General features: G+C 42.9%; 1 protein-coding gene across 1 annotated transcript in view; it reads right to left on the bottom strand.

The window, feature by feature from the left end:
• col8a2 (collagen, type VIII, alpha 2) overlaps positions 1-13,986 on the bottom strand; it is a 42,157-nt gene extending 28,171 nt beyond the window's left edge. The window contains exon 1 of the mRNA XM_063899883.1: positions 13,272-13,986. The gene's annotated coding sequence lies outside the window, so the exon portion shown is untranslated. The remainder of the gene's footprint in view (positions 1-13,271) is intronic.
• Positions 13,987-14,358: the final 372 nt, after the last annotated feature.

The raw sequence follows: 14,358 nt of genomic DNA, 5'->3' as shown, positions 1-14,358 counted from the left end.
TCAATTTAATAGTTACTCACTTGGGTTTCTCTAAACATGTGTGTGAGTATGTTTATTGCTACAGTAGCTTGAAATATGCAACCGGCGTTCTCGACAGCGAGCTGTTGTTGTTTTAAGCCCCTTGGAGGTCTTTGTATCACTCCCACTCAAATTGGCACGAGATACAAACTGCAACCAGATGGAGGACTTCTGCTATTGTTTTCCAGTTGAGCAACACCGTGCCAGCGGGCAACACAGAGCGGAGGGAGACGGGTGAGAGCATCATTCACCGAATCTGAAATCAGTGCTCTAGGGGCATTCAGTACATAATGGAAATGGATTGTATGTCAAGTCTGTTGGTCTATTGGCTTCCCTCTTCTCTCACCCTAGCAAATGAGAAACACCTTTCTCCTATTTTCCCTTTTGAAGTATGAGATTTAGCTTGAACATTATTAAAGAAACACGTGTGAATTCAAGCCATCAAACAGAAATATGAAGGTCTGTCCGGAGCCAAAGGCATGGCTGCCTGCAGCCCACAAACGACCCTGAAATGACTCAAAGTCCGGCGTATGTAAATTGCCCACAAAACCTCTCCTTCCTTTCAAATCACTCATCTACTGCTGAGAAAGCATAACTCCGGGCCCCGTCTGACGCGTATCTGCAGCTCGACGCTGTATGGTTTGGAAGCCAGCGTGTTTACTTAGGTTCAGAGCGGTAGAAGTGAAAAACCCCAACTTTTTTTTTCTTTGCTAAACAAAAAGAGATGGGGACAGGAGACATCAAACTTTACATGTGTTGGAGTTGAAGGTGGTGCGTGTTGAGAGTAAGGTTTGTGGTAGGTGAATATAAAAGGAGAACAAGTTCATACGTCTCCTGTAAAACAGAGGTAATGGCTTTTGAATGGTCTGTAAAAAACATCTGAGGTCTGAGTCTGAGAACATTTGTGAGGGTGGGGGTGCCTGGATAAATCTAGGTGATGGGCAAAACTGCTTCTGCAGGGTGCAAAGAGCAAGATTTTCTAAGATAATTTCTTACTTACTAGGTAAATTATCCCTTGGAAAACCACAAAAGAACCTCTATTGCTGTACTGTAATATAACAGCAAAAATTGTATAGATTAATATCTTAAAACTATGTAAAACCCAAGCTATCTACATGGCTAGATCCCACTAGATCTAAGATAAACACGGTTTTTGTTTAAGTAGAGGTATGAACACTTGCGTGCTTCAGAGGTTGACTGAAAAAAGAAAAAGACTAACACAAGACATGAAGTCGAGGAGCACCGGTTATCCGACATCTCCAATCGCTGTGCTCCATATTTGCACTCACTCCGCTATGCTAACACTGGCCAGGATCGCGTGGTATGAGAAAGCTGTGTTTAGACGACTTTTCACAGCTCTTAAGTTGAGAACAGTGCAAATAGACATAATGCCGAAATAACAGTCATCGGAATGCAACCCTGCTTACGGGGTTGTTGGCGTTGGATGGAGATTTAAGGCTGTAAGACAGACAGATAAACTCCCCCCCCAAACTTTCTTGTCACATGTCGGCCTGGCCTGTCACGTTTTTGGAGCAGGTTGTTATCTGAGGGTAGCTCAGGGTCTCAAAGGAAAGGGTGTGGGTAAGTGAGTCAAACAGCAGTAGCATAAAGGTGATGGATGACACATGAGGTCGGTATACGCACTAGCAAAATGTGGCAATGTACATCGCAGTGGTTGAATGTTTCCTGGTGACAAGTTGTCAAGATGGGGTCAATGTTTGGGAACTGTGAGCAGTATGGCAACACTACCCTCATGCCTACAGAACTGCACAGGTGGGAAAAATGTAAAGTTCAGCCAAGGGAAGAACAGAACTGATTCCTAATAAGAATGGCAGGAATATAAACCCTTTGCACCTTCCTGCTTGTTACTAAGTAATTTTCCCAGACTGGAGAACTCAGTACCCTCCCCCAGAGAAAAGCGGGGCGGGAGAATGACATAACAAAAAAATTGCAGACTAAAATACAAACATTGTCTGACTTACTTTCCTTGTATTTTATTTCTACTACCCCTTACGTTAATCCTGCACATGCCAACATTTTCTGTTGCCTCTGTCTCCCCCGTACAACTTATCATAAGGGCTGCAGTTTTTTTTTGATTGACTTAAATGGCCCTTGAAAGGCCATTTGAATGATAGGTGCTGATGTCCGTCTTCTGGGTGTGCATGCATGTGTTTATACACAAGTGCGTTTTGAATCCAGACCCCTTTTCCATCAACGATGCCAATTTTCTTTCACCCGCACTCCAAACCAACCGCTCCACTACCAGCTCTCCATCTCCACCCCCACTTCTTGATGTTTACCACATCTCCCACAGTGGTCACACTCATTGTTGCTTGTCTGCGTTTTTTCCCCTCCTTCTTCATCCACAATGTGGGGGAAAAACACAATTGGCCTCTTACACTCATAAGGTAATGGCTACAATTTGCTTATCGCACAAGTACAGATGTGAAAATAAATGGAGTCTAGACTGACAATGGAGACAAAACCCTTCCATCTGGATTTTAAAGTGGGTTTCCCAAAGCATCATAAGTCAACAGAACAAAGATGTTTCATGTTCTAAGATACTTTTGAGAAAAAGCTTGACTATGGGCCATTCTTGATGTTAATATCTGTAGATCAGTTGGTTTTCTCGGCCAACAAACGTCACCATCTATTACTTTGTCTGCATGTCTGCATCTCTGCGTATGCTCCCACCAACAATGACACGTTTACAGTCTGAGCTTCCCTGTTATTGGAGAAAAATGCAGTGAAAGTGATCAGAGACACATTCCAGACGCCCTCTACGGAGTGAGTGATGGACCTGTGGAGAAACGTAGAGAGAGAAGATGCAGGGAGGACATAGGATGTAGTGCAGCTGAGGTTACAGATGAGGCATTACAACACTCCTTCCTCCCTGCAGCTTAGAATACCTCTTGGAGAGAGGAGACACAGTTTCAGCCTCTACACAGAGAGCAAGGCTAATATGTGCTGCAGTTTCGTCTCTTGGCGATAGACAGAAAAGAACTGTAGGCAGTATCTTAGCAAAATAACAAAACTGCTAAAGGACACGATAAAAGATGTGATCAAAATGTACCAGACTGAATCCACCAACAGACCGAGACTGTGAATATGCTGTTGTGTCTGGCAGTGCTGAGAACTATTTGGACAATTCTGGACTCTGGCAGCATATCAACTAATGCTTTTCTTTTTCCTCTCCTCTCTGAATAATGGTATTGAGAGCAGTCAAATGGTTAGCAACTAAGCGGGAGGAGTGTCACATGGAGGAGATTTGCAGATTTATTAATTCCGACTCCATACGGTGCATTCCTCAACGTTTATTTGGTTTTGTATAACTGATCAAGGAGGAAAGCAGCAGTGAGAAACCCCACAGCTCAGCTTTTGTTTTGTGGACTTTGTCCCTGCAGTTTCCCTGCACACCGTAGTTCTTTGACAACCATTGTATACAGAATGTGTATCTTGGTGTTTGTGTGTAAAAATAATGGCAGTCTCATATCTGATTCTTGAACTCTTAATCCGATCTTCTTTCCAAACCTATCACCAAACAAGAATGTCGATATCAGACGATTCAGTGAAACCACATAATCTCGACCCCTCTACAACGGCACACAATGTTGGCAAATGGTGAGGTGTTGAATTGTAAGTAATTCCAAGGGTTACTGGGCAGTTTTTTCCCCCAACATAGTCACTATGATACTACAAACAAACAAGAAAAGACAAAAAATCAGGATCCATTGGCAAAGTAGTACAGATTTGTGCAACAGAAACATTTAACCATCTTTAGGCAGAGCTTTGCCTCAATTCTATCTGACTATCATCACGTTGAGCATGCTGGGAGATACCTTTCAACAAGCAAAACTCCAGAGGAAACGGCAAGATACTTATTATCAGCAGAATAAAAGATGGGAACAAAAACAGACACAAAACAGAAATGTCAGCGGTCCTGGTTTTTCGATCACAAGAAAGGCCCTCAATGCATTAGGCCACTGTTAGTGCATACTGTGCTGACTTGGAGGGGGTCTTCTCTGCACATTCCCCACAAGTGTTGATGGGGTGTGCATTAGTCATAGTCTCTGCAGGAGAATGGATTGCTGCTTGAGCGTTTCCCTGCTGCTTTAGGCCTGGCTTGTCTGAGCTGGTCTTCCCAAGCATCCCTTAAGACAAGATGTCCTAGCTGATCTACTCCTGGAGAGGGATTAAGCACAGATCTATTGGTCTACTTATCTGTCTTATATTTTAACCATTTCCATACAGACGCAGCTCAAACTTTGAATTTGAATTACTGCCCATCTGCAAGCCCTCTTGCAAGATATGATAAAAAAAAACATAATGCCCATCATATGCGGTAACATTGGTCCTTCTATGCTTATTTTTAGTAACACATTTTCATATTCCAAAAATATATACTATGATTAAAGAGGTTGTCCTTGGATTTCAGATTGTACTGTACATCCATAGAGTTCCATGGAGACTTGGTCCTGTATGGCTCAAGGTCAAAAGATGTTGGGGCCTACATTACCTATGAGCCTAGCTTAGGGGACCATTTTCATTTGGGATAGTCATCTGAATCAAGCTAAAACATTGCTTGCTTAAAGAAAAACAAGATTTTTCGAAGCTTCTAAAGCATTTTTGCAGATGGGCAATTTTCCCAGGGTAACTCTGATCAAGCCTCAAACTGTCTCTTCACTGTCTCTCAGGACACATCCTCTGTACATGGCTGACATGTCTGCATCCAGGTCTTCCTCCTCTTCCTCCATGTTATCCCTCCCTCTTCCTCCCAGACAACAAGGGATACGGAACATGACACATCCCTATGATGGAAGACAGCGACTGGAGTAGAATGAATGGATAATAGTACTAAATGAAAAATGACTCTGTTTCTGTGTAAACTACGGAGTATAAAGGCAGCACTGTTTGACTCAAATGTATCTTTAAATCTTCAAAACTACCCAGACTTTTGCCTCCCTCTAGAGATTAACGGCATAAAGAGTTCAGCTGATTGCAGGAGTTCTGGGATACTACTGAGCTTGTGGCTCAACTTGAGAAATGGGTTGGGTGTTCCCGACGGGGTAAACAAACATTGGAGTAGTAAAGAGGTTGCGGCAAAATGAAGCAGAGTAATTCATGTAGGAATGATCTGTGTCTACCAGCAAACAGACGGCCCCTGCTTGTTTCTGTTGACACTGGTTCAAATCCTCAGCCAGATCAAAGACGCCACATGGTTGCTACAAACTGAGTGCTACTCAGACAAAGCTTATTTTCTCTTTTCTGTTTCTTCCACCTTGACATCTTTTATAGGTTTTCACCTCTGCTTGCCTTTTCCCCAAAAATACCACCCCTTTGAATGTTCCCATATCCCCATTTTCATCATGTACCACTTCAATCTTCCTTTCTCTCGCAAACAAATCCATAGCCATACTTTCTTTTATAACTCTTCCCGATGTTTCCCATATCACTATCACACTTTTCCCACATGTCAGGAAGACTTTGGTTTGTGTGGTTTCTGCCCCGCTTTGGGAGCAGTCCAGCTCGGGCCACATTGGGTTAGTTGTCGCTTCGGGTTGCAGAGCAGGCCAAGGCCCACTGTTAGGAAATGACCACTTCTCTGGTTCAAATTAATAATGAGGCAACACAGCAGGCCTTTTTTACTGGCGGCTCATAGAGGAAAGAGTAGGAAAATTGGGGAAAGAGAGTACATAGCCATCTGCAAACCACATGAAAGTGAGTAGTAATTAATTCAAAGCCCTCCCTAATGAAGTATTTTGTAAGAACATCCTCCAAAAGTGGTTGTACTTCGTAGCTTTCACTGTCCAAAGACAGACTCCGATGGTTAACACCACGTAGTGTAGAGGATGTTTTGTTTCTGTCAGATTATGCCATAATTCATCATGTATGGTATCCAAATTTCAACTCAGGTCATCTAAGTCGTTGACCTCTTAATAAGATAGTTCCCTTCTGTTTTGCTTTATGTAACTACAGATGTGTTTCTACAGCCAACAGCAGCTTCCTAATCTGTCTAATCTTGTTTTTATACATGTATAAAGGGTAACAACATTGCACCAATACAGGAGAATTAGCATGATCTGATTGTTGTATTGGAATAGACTTTGTTTTTAAGAAAGCATTCCTTGCCCCTTTGCATGCTTACTTATGTTACCCCTCAAAAAAATCTGACCAAGTGCATGATGGAAAGCCAAACAGTGAGGCTGTCATCCAATGGGCATGCTGTGTGTTTATCTTAGTCTTCACTGTATAGCATTTTAAATATCCACCGTGAAACTAAACTCCACTTGTATGCTTCCTAAAATGTTGGGCAAATCAACAACCCTTCCTGTCCTGTGAGCATGAAATAATTCTTCTTTAGCAGCTTCTTTAAGAACTTAGGGATGCTGCCAAAATGCATTGCTTCACCTGTCAACTCCCGGAAGTATTACATTTATTCTAGGGATAAACAGAAACAAGAGAACTGTAGTTAAGACCACATACACAATCACACACACACACACACACACACACACACACACACACACACACACACACACACACACACACACACAAGGTGGGTTGCACTCAGTATAGCACCGCTCACAGTGTTCACCTCAAACGAGCTGGAATGAGCACAAAGTCGCTTTTACATTTTATCGTTTGCTGCAGATTATGAAAATAAAAAGCTTTGAAGGGCTTGTTGTGTTGTAGGCTGCCTAATGCCTCTGAGCGTTTCATTATGAAACATGTTACTCAATGGGCTCAAAGTCTGCACAGTAAGGATTATGTTTCTAAGCCAGGCCATTTAAAAGATAAAGTCTGAAAGAACCAGCACCCTACATCGAACAATCATGGGATACTGTAGCTGTAGATTTATTTTATTGTATTTGTTGTCTTTAAATTAGATTAGTGGCATGGTAAATATAAATCAGTGTACAAAACCACTGGTGTAATTTGCTCTTGAGATGCATAATACAGTGTGACACAAAAAGAAACAAGTCAGAAGCCTAGGGTGGTCTACCTCAAATACATCTCTTTGAGGGACACACTGAGCCAAGCTAAATATGAGGTGTTTATCTGGGCTGTAAGTGCTAACCTGTGCCAGTTTGTTTAAGGCTGAAAAAAAAGAGGGCCCAGAGAGGTTTGTGGCCATGTGGTGGGCATCTGTAGTCACATGCTATTAAAAGATTGAACAGTGATATATGAAAAGGCATCAGAAGCAGTTTCAGTGTGATGTGCTTTCATTTGACATTATCTTTAGTGGCATTTGCATAAATATGTGCTAAAATGCCCTAACTGTTTTGTAATGTGTTTTTTGGTTTTGACATATCGTCCCTCTGAGAACTTTTAAAGCAGATGTTGCACATCTATTGAATGCATCACTATTTAGCAACTAAAGAATGTTCTAATCTGTCAGAAGTTATAAGGTTATTTAGCAAAACAGAACTGAAAGGAAAGAGAATATTGGACTTCTCAAAGTTGACAAAAAAAGAAGGTAGAATAATACTTTAGTTCTTATTGTGTTAACTGGATGTATATATATCAACTGTTTGCCAACACCTTTGCGAATCCACTTTATAAGGTGTTATTGTGTCAAATTCAAGAGTACATCTTGTTATGCTGCACCCAGGTGGCCAAAAAAAACCCAAAACAAATATTTAATGCTGCCTTAAATATGCAATTAATTTCAAAACGAATCTGTTGCAGTTCTTTATATATTGACAGCTTTAATTTCCTGGATAATATAAAATAAATTAACATTTCTTTGGTATTTTCAACAATTAGGGAAATATGAAGCAACCAAGAGAGGCTGATATGCTTAGCAGAAGGATGGGAAACATCTAGCATAGCTCTGTCAATAAAACCTGAAAGAAAGCTTCTAGCACTTTTGAACATCACCTAACAACATGTTATAACTCATTTGTTTAATAAGAACAGGAAAACGTGTGGTCTAAATAGGGCTTACATGTCGGAAATTCTCTTATTTATAGTAAGATTAAGAGGTGCAGGAAGCATGATAAATATCCTCTCATCTTAATTTCAGCAAGCAAGCCAATAAGTGTACTTCAAAATGTTGACTATTGCTATGACAGTTGCAAGTTTTGCTATGACGTAATTGGTGCAACACAACTTGTTGATAGATGGTAGATATCAGGTTGCTGTCTGCTACTGAATATCCGAGAGGAAAAACTCTACTGTGTTTGAGCATAGAGCCCAATACATATGTCACTTAGTAAGCATCCATTTCCTACTCCAAAAAAAATCTGGCCCGGTGAAATAAAATGCTTTTTATTATCCTGCTCCGAGGGAACCATAACGCCACAATAACCCCAGACTCTTCTCTTTTTACGAACACCTACGCACACGTCTAAATCAAGCTCAGACTGAACAATAACAAAGTCTGGGGCGGTTCATACGGTCTCAGAAGAGCTGTTTCCAATCCCTTACTCAATATTGACCCATCAGAGAAAGATATATCCATCCTGCATCTCAAGCGAAATAATAAAAATAAACAGTTGGCTTTGGAAGTATGTCTGTCACGAGATGAAAAGAAAGATAATGTGATTTTTATACTGAGGAGCTGACCCCTGTAAAGAGTTGGCCCAAACGTCCTGCTTTTGGAAGCCCCAAACAAAACTCTTGCCAGACGGTGAACCCAGGGGCAATGAATGAGGGGGAGCGGACAAAAAAAAGGAAAACAAATAAACCTACTTGCATGTACTGTACCGCTACCTGAACCAAGCAAACATCAAACAGTCTGAATTTGGCTTAGCTCTGCGCTATGGGTACAATTTTTCCCCTCAAATCTAAGACTGGTCAGCAGTGAGGTCACACACAACCTCAGGAGATGCAAGGAAACTGTTGTATTCGGAATTGTAGCGGGGAAAACTCAGCCTCAGCAGAACAAATCGAGATGTTACATCTCAATAACTTGGAACAGCACTGTTTCTGGATCCTTGTTTGTTCCTGTTGGATTCTCTATGAAAACACAAACTGCCTCTCAAAACAAGCTCCTGCACACCATAGGAAAAATATAGATTTGACTCCAGAAGACATTGCGCAATAAGTGTTTTGTCCGTGGTTGCTAAGCCTTGTTCAGGCCTCACTGACTGGCAGAAATGTCTGATGTTGGAGAACATGGTATTTTTTACAGCAGGGGTCTTAAATTGAGCCCAGTAAAGAGTCAGATTTGATTTGAGAGGATTTGTAGCCTATAACAGTAAAAAAGGTTGTAAAGGAAGGGAAAAAGGGAACAGTTCAGGACAATTGGAACAGGGTCAAGAACAAATGGCATGTTTAAAGGGGGAAAATGTGGCAATGCAATGATGGAAGTGTCTCTGTTTCCTATAAGCGTGCCTGTGATAAGTTGCTCTGATAGCTGAAGAGGTCATATTGTCAAGCCCCTCTGAGCTCGAAGGCCCAGCTAACACTGAGCAACTGCTGACAGAGTCAATGGGAGGCGGAGGAAAAACAACAAGGGGCGTCTGCCAAGCCTCCCCACTGCATGCTCTCCCTGTCTCTCTCGCTCTCTCTCTCTCTCTCTCTCTCTCTCTCTCTCTCTGTCCTCCTGTTGCTGCCAGCCCAGTGGAAAAACTCCCTCTGCTCCAGACACAGTTAGGAGAGAACGAGAGAGCAATTGGGAGACAGATGAACCCTGATAAAGGGAGAGAGACTAATGAATTAGATAGTGACAGCGATAGAGAAATAAGTGCATTAAGTTGCCAGACTTTGAAAACAGAACAATAGAAAGTGTTCTACTGTTTCCCTACTACCCCCGGTAAAATGTTTTCTCAAGGCTCAAACAGAGCCAAAACAATGTCCTTCCATTCAAGGGTCTGATTAACAACATGCTGCGCCACCAACTCAGGAGGGCCGCATGTTTGTGTAGATTCACTGTCTGCCATTCAGCCGACTGACATCCACATATATCAGCTGCCTGTGGAGGCCAAGATGGCGAATGATGATGTGCAAAGAAGCTCAGACAGCATAAACATGGGATGCAAAAGGAAGTAGAGGAAGACAAGATGCAAATCATCATACTGCACGCAAAAATATGTTTCTGTCTTTACTGTCTCTGTCTTTTTCTTCTCCCCCTCTTAGCTGAAAAACAAATCCAGCCTATTAATCTTGAATGTTATGGTCCAGGCTCTGATTAAGACCAGGGCCTGTATTCTGTTTCCACCGCCCTTCACTGCAATTCCTCACTCAGTATATCAACCGCACCAGTCATTTAGTATGCCTTATAATTCGTGCTGAAAAGTGTGTGCACGTACATTGCATGTGTGTTTGTGGCTGTAATTGCAGACATGGTCTTCCGGCTTAAAAGAAAACACACTCTTTGTTAGTGAAGCCATTAAAGGAGTGGCCTGTTTTCACACACTTTCCTGCTGTAGCTAAAGTACCTATGAAACAAAAGTGGGAATTTCTATGTGTGTGTGTGTGTGTGTGTGTGTGTGTGTGTGTGTGTGTGTGTGTGTGTGTGTGTGTGTGTGTGTGTGTGTGTGTGTGTGTGTGTGTGTGTGTGTGTGTGTGTTTGTGCATGCTGAAGGTGTTTGGGTTCCATGGAAGCAAAGGAATAAGTGTGCGTTTACTTTTCCTTGAGAATGAGTGGCATTCTCCTTCATTTCCTGCTCACACAGGCATGAGACTGAGTAATAGAAGCAAATGTGCACTGTAATATACACACACACACACACACACACACACACACACACACACACACACACACACACACACACACACACACACACACACAGAGGCAAAGGCATAACAAATATGCACTAAAATACGATTAGGGAGCACAATTCAGGGAAGTAGACCTATCACACACTTGTAAATGGATGTTGTAAAAGCATTTTGTGATTTAGCATTCTTTAAGTAGGATATAAACACAGTTCTTTGGCCAAGTTTGGCAACTTGAAATGAAAAAATGAGATTTGAAAGATAAAGATAGTTGGATTTGTAGAACTCTTTTTAGTTATTAAATAAACACAAATGCTGTAAGCGGTTTTCTCTTCACTATGATGCGATGTTCTTGTGTTTGTATGAAACATTTAACTGCCTGGTATTCTGCCCCCTTGTGGCCACACAGTAAGCACTATGTGTTTACAAGCCAAAGAGGGGTGAGAAACAGGAAAGGCATCAAAGTAGAGACAGCTCCTATAACTTCAATTAAACCCTTTTGAACTAAAAGACATTATAAATGTCTCTTCTGCTTTATTCTTACATTCACAGTCGGAGTATGCATCCGCTCTACCTGTGTCTCTTTGATTTTTAAGCAAAGACAGTTTTGAGTATCAGCCTAAAGATCTACAGAGAACACCTTGTTCTTCACCCTGACATCAGAACAAGAATGATCCTCAGAAAAAAGCGAATGTTGAGTTTGGAGTCTTAAAAGTCCCAAGTTCAACACGTTCTGGCCTATAAAGTAACTGCATTGGGGTGCGAAAGTCTCAGCAGTGGTTTGGCAGTGTGAGCTTGTTCATCTGTTCGAAATGTGTGTGCACAAGGAGTGTTAAAACCATGTAGGTGTTTGTATTGCACGGGGCAGAAAGTGGGCTGTGTGCGCTGCGATGCACTCAGCGTGACTGTTGTTTGTGCATGCTCGGTCACGCTTTCGCCACTTTGTATCAAAGGCCTCGATGGGCGGCTGGATGGAGGCGGTCAGTTGCGGTTAAATAATGTACCGCACACACAAACACACTCAACTTTCTCCTAGCCACCAGTGACTAAGTAAGTGACCACTGGAGAGTCCCAGTCATTGGCATGGGTGTCATGGTTACCGAGCAATGTTACCATCATGCATGTGCCAGCCATGGAAATTGGTGCCAAGAAAAAGCTAGCGATGCAGAGAGGGGGCATAAATCTCCTGACCTATAGGTACTTTATTGGAAATGAAGAGAGTGTTGGAAGCAGACTGGAAACCACTAAATCTAAGAGAGGCCCTGAACTTTATGAGCAAATACTACTTTGAACACTAAAGCAGACACTGCTGCTGCACACCAGCTTTGCAGACCTGAGAACTCCTGTTGTACCTCACTGCCAGGGGGGGAGAGTTCACGCTTTAGTGTGTATCCATTCACCCTCTCCCCTTAAAGGATTGCGTAACACCATCTGATACTCACATAGATTTGGTCACCTAGGAGCACGCATGTGTGGCTCCACCGACGCACACAGGTACATATTCAGTAGACTTTTTCTCGCCGTAAGCCAGAGAAATAAACGCGTTCTGCCAAATGTTTTTGGATTTCAGAACTCCAGCACACTGTCTTTTCCAGACTCCCCCCCCCCACCCTCTCTACACCTCTCTCTCTCTCTGTGTCTCCCTCCTTCCTTCTAAAGAAAGCATGCTGCTGGTGCACTGAAACACATGTGATTGAAAAATGTATCTCCTCAGCGAAGAGAGCGTTTCTATTTATTTTAGCACACATTCTTGAAGCTTTACTGATCTGGTCTTTTCCCTTTCCATTTCTGCTCATCTCTTCCTATCTCTCTGCCTCTCTGTTAGACTGTCATTCTGAGGATACCTGGGGACTCGCTGCTATGTGTCCTCTTTTCTGTTTGCAATGGAGGGATGTCGTTACAATGGAATGCAGCGTCGCTTGCCAGAGGCGTCACAGTGGATGGACAGAGTGAAGCAACAGGGGGATGAGGAGGGACGAAGAGGAAAAATGATAGGACCATGTGTCCAATTGCAGTATTCCTTTACCTCATACATTCCACTCACAATATGAATTGTGATAAACTCTCATATTAATAAATCAATCAGAAATCATATTAAACAAGCTGCAGTCCAACATAACCCTCCTTTAAAGACAGTAATCAGAATATCTGATATTTAGCCAAACCCAGCGTTCATATCCCACTACCACACTGCCCCACCCCTGTGAACAGCCCGAATACACACCACGCCCACCCCAACATCACTAGCGAAAGTCGTAGATGTATGCGAGTAATGATAAACAATGTCTTCACCCTACCGGAATCTACAGAAAAAGTTAGGGGACAGTAACAACTGTAATATTGTATCAATATATAGGTGTTTGTTTTTCTGGAGCTTGGTGAGCAAACTGCACCGGTTCTGTTTAAAGTTCACTCTGTGCTCTAGCTTAGGATTGAGGAGAATTAAGCAAGTCCCATGACTAAGATATTGCAACCTGTTTTCTCCTTCTGGCTTCTGCTACTGCTGCCACATGTGATAAGAGAAAACACGGCAGGACACAAGGATGCTTTCAGAGCCCCAGAGAAAAGTGAGGGCAGGTACAGCTTACCTTTCTCTCCTCACAGCGTTGAGGTGCAGGGGGGAGCACTGGGTTAGGGCAGCGGTAGGTGTAAGCTTCAGGTGGGTCTCTCTTCTACCTCCCTCCTTGCTTCAGCCACGCGTGTCTCCCATAGGATGCGATGGCATCAGATAATCAATAAACATGCAACCAAAAGAGTTTGTTCCCTGAAAGGTCCAGTTCTGCTCAGAAGGGCAGGGGGGAAAACAACCAAAAAGTTTAAAAAAGGAGGTTATTTTCAACAGCAGGTGGAGCAAATTGTCTGTTTAACTTTTAATTTTCTGCCTCAGGCAAAAAACAAAAAAGTCCATCCATGTGGTTTCAGGCATAGATGTTGAAATTAAGCTCGAGGAGGAAAGTGAGAAGAGAGCAAAAAGTCCTCTCTGTGCCGTCTTCAAGCTGTCCAGACGCAGGTCTGAGGAGCACCTTCCCAATCTGTGCGCTCTCGCTCTCCAGGGTGGAAAGTAGGAGGGAAGGAGCGAGGGAGCAGGACAGGAGAGGGAGAGAGAGTGAGTAACAGTGGAGTGAGACTCAGTCAGTCAGTCAAGTCAGTCAGGCAGTCAGGCAGGCAGCAGGGCAGTGTATATGGAGCTAAAGGCTGTGGGTCCAAGCAGCACTCCCAAGACTTATAACCAGGGGCTGTGCACCTCGCTGCTCCAATCTCCCTGACTTACCCTCTCCCACTGGCTTATTTTGGGAAAGACAGACAGGATTGTTCATTTGGTTAAACCCCTTCATACAAAAAGCAAGTGTCTGTGGCTGGTTGCTCTGAGGAAGGAGGGGAGTGAGCAGGATGGGGTGGGGTGGCAGCCGCGCAGAGAGGGGTGGGGTAGGATGAAGAGGGAATCAAAAGAGACCAAAAGTGGGGAATTCGGAGGCGTCTCTTGCTCATGTTCTCCCTCCCTCTACTCTCCTCTCCGTCCTAAAGCTACGTTCTAAGCAGTCACCCTGCCTTTTATCCTTCTGCTATGCAAATACACAAATCAAATCATCTACATCTCATCCTGTAGATATTGGCAATAAACACCCCGGAGAATTTAATCCTAAAGCCTCCTACACAAACTTCTCTCTTTACATA

The sequence above is a fragment of the Eleginops maclovinus genome, chromosome 13 (genome assembly GCF_036324505.1).
Source record: "Eleginops maclovinus isolate JMC-PN-2008 ecotype Puerto Natales chromosome 13, JC_Emac_rtc_rv5, whole genome shotgun sequence".
NCBI classification, from domain to species: Eukaryota; Metazoa; Chordata; class Actinopteri; order Perciformes; family Eleginopidae; genus Eleginops; species Eleginops maclovinus.
Note: the sequence above shows the minus strand (reverse complement) of the source record. Positions and strands in the feature narration are given on the sequence as shown.